Source organism: Nicotiana attenuata, chromosome 9, assembly GCF_001879085.1.
Source record: "Nicotiana attenuata strain UT chromosome 9, NIATTr2, whole genome shotgun sequence".
Classification (NCBI taxonomy): domain Eukaryota; kingdom Viridiplantae; phylum Streptophyta; class Magnoliopsida; order Solanales; family Solanaceae; genus Nicotiana; species Nicotiana attenuata.
In genome coordinates this window covers 34,611,063-34,614,395 of record NC_031997.1, presented here as the reverse complement: position 1 = coordinate 34,614,395, position 3,333 = coordinate 34,611,063, and positions in this window count along the sequence as shown.

Below are 3,333 nucleotides of genomic sequence, written 5' to 3'. Positions count from 1 at the left end.
GGATGCTAAATGCCTCATTTTATTGATAAAATAGACGAATCCCCAAATTGACACTAAAATAAAAAGGAAATGAAAATCACTAATGGCCATTGGCCTTATTACATTTTATAAAGCAAAGAGAAAAACTCCTATCTACTTGGTCCCAGAAGGACCTTCCGCAGATTCGGCATCCTTGGCTCCGTCGAACATCTTTCCCAACTCGCGAAGTCCCAGCAATAGGTAGGCCCTGTCTAGATGTCCGCCTTCGGTTCCTTCAGCATTTTGGCAGTCTTCGACCCTCTTGAGAAACTTTCTCTCTAACTCCACTATGCCTCGCTCCAAGTATCCCAGTCGCTTGTTGGCATTGACAGCCATGTCCTTCCATTCCTCAATTAGCTTCTGGTTAGACTCTTGTATCTTGCGGTGCTCGGTTTCGTACTCCCGGATTCTTTTGCGCAGTTGGTTGTATTTGACCTGTGCCTCGGCCCTTTCATCTATAATCCTGTGACCTCGAGCAAACCCTAGCTGGACCAGACCATCATGATTGTCTTCCAACCAACCTGAGTAGAAAGGAGCGCAATCATCATGATACCTTTCTAGCTCGATGGTATCTCTCCCCATTATGATCTTGCAGTGCCACATATGTTGAGCTTGGCATTTGTAAGCACTATCATCATTCTGGAAGTCAGCCCGGAAATGACTCATCTTGTCAACCCTAGGTATAACCTGCTTCCTACCCGCTTGTCTCATAACTCAAAGAGCGACGTAAGGATATGTTCCCCTCAGACCGATCAGTATCAGAAAAGGTGCATCTCTGGATCGGGCGATGAATTCCTCGGTCGGAAACCACTCGAACATCCATTGAACCTGTTCTTCGGTTAGGTTATCAAATAGTTCTACCCATCCTTTGGCATCTTCTGGCTGAGCGAACATATCAGGGATGTAATTCATTTGCTTTGGGTGATGGAAAGCGATGTGATCATCCCAGTCCCTTCGCTGAGTCTCTTGTCGGTATTCACCCCTTTGGAGATGCTCCATGAGCCAGAGCTGGAGTAATAAATTGCAGTCTTCGAAGTGTTTCGCTCCTTGTTGACACTTCTCCAAGGCTCGATATATGTCAGCAATGATCATGGGCACGATGCTGAATGGCTGCCCACCGATCCCTTCCATTAGGGTTTTTGTTACCATAGCCAGCCTGGTGTGGATTCTTGCTTTCTTCATCGGAAACACGATCAACCCCAGGAAACAAAACATGAATACGAAGACCCTTCGATGGATGTGCCCCAAGGATGTGATAGCAAACTCGTCAGGGTAGGTACGATAGGATTTTCTGTGACCGTACCTTTCATACAGATAGTCAAAAGGGATGTAGGATTCTTTCAGACATGTCAATTCTGGATTCTTCTTTAAACCCATCATTTTGAGGAAACCCCTGCCTTTACGGTTCTCAGGCATCAGCAGACCCGGAGTTTCCCAGACTAGACCGGCCAATCCTCCTATCTCCTCTAGCAGGGGTGTAATTTCAATGTCCCCAAAGCGGAATACAGCCCTTTCACAATCCCAAAACAGTGTGGCAGCTTCTATGATCTTGTTGTTGGGTTGGATTTCCAGGAGAGAAGGTAGGTTTCCCAGATACTTTCTGACGAGAGTCTGATCACTAGAGTGAAGATCTTTCCACCAGCTTAGCAGTCTTGGGTGGATGTTGGTGACCATGCCGAATCTAGGGACTTCGTGCCTCATATTTCTGCAAGACAAATAAGGTTAGACCCTACCCCCACCAAGACTCGACTATTTAATATCAACAATTAGCATGAAGCATTTAGTTCTCTAAATAAATGCACAGAACCCGGTGATGTCCGTTTGGGTTTAGGAAACCCAATGGACTTTGGACAAGGCTATCTTAAAGGATCATTATGTGGACAACATAACTGACCCGACTAGGTTTGACCATGATGCATGCACAGTTTGAACAGAGTAAGGTTTCTATGGGGTTTTAGACTGGTACCCTTGAGCGGACAACTCAAGGGGGAAGGCACGGAACCGTCGACTGCACCGCTGATCGACTGGTTTTACCGCAAATATGCCTTTCCAGATTTAGGAGGTAATAATGTAGGAATAGCGCAACCACTCATTATAAGCGTTGCTATGGTATTTGTTTGGCACGAGTGGAGTATGATGTCGAGCATGATTATGCAATAATTAAAAGCATGTTGACATGTATTTGCACATTAAGAAAGCGATAAATACAACAGTTTTATAATTTAAAGCAATAAAGGAAAGAAACAAGGGAGATATGTCAGTTTTGCTTTTAGAGAAGAAATTAAATGCTTAAAGGAATTAAACAAATAATTGCACATAGGGAGAGGTACAAATTCACAAGAACAATCTGAAATGGTAAAAGCCTAAAAATCCCCAGCAGAGTCGCCATGCTGTCGCGCCCCCTTTTTCCCTCTTTGCATCGAAAAATCGAGTTTATGACATTTTGGGCATAGGACAACTCATTCCTTTTGGAAACTGGGTTTTGCATTTGAAGAGTCGCCACCTAATGATTTAAGGTGCATTAGGACACCTATAAGGTTCACTTCTAAGTTTGTTTGATAACCAGAGATAGGGTAAGGGCTTGAAATTATCCCAAGGGGAAGGTGTTAGGCACCCCTCAGAATCTACTAGTGTGGTTCCCGGCCATACAGTTTTTTGTGAATTTGTGCAATTTAGCAAATAGACAAGTATAGGCTCAAATAGTAGGGGATTTAAGTTTAAACACATAAGAGTTCGAAAGAGCAATTATTAAAAGGCGAATTTTGAAATGAAGTGGCAAATGAAAAGAAAAGGGGTCCTAGGTTTATTTATAATATGGATCACATCAATGCAATATCCGGTAATCACTCCTCAAAAGAGGGACTACGCGTGGTATTAGCGCACCGATCATCATATCGATATCTACCCTTCCCACCCCATCGAGGTATTAAAACGCGGATTGGTCTCGACCACTATTGCATGCTATTACCCGTCCCATTCCTATCAGTCCCGGAGGAACTTAGGACTACTATTCCTAAAGGGGAGGGATATCAGGCTGACTTTTAGGTTTCAAAAGGTGAAAAAGCTAAGGCGACATACAAAAACACATATGACTGCACATAAAAGGGAAACATGTAAACAACTAAAAGGCTCATGTATACCTCCTCAAGCAAAGCACATAAATAGCATGACTTAAACACAGTCAGGGTCTGAATCTAAAGTACTAAGGCAAGGGGAGTTTTAATTGTTGAGGCAGACCAGTTTATTACATAACTCAGATAAGAAATCCGAATCAGGACTGCCTGCTGGTTGTAGCAGTTACTAATTAACAAAGGC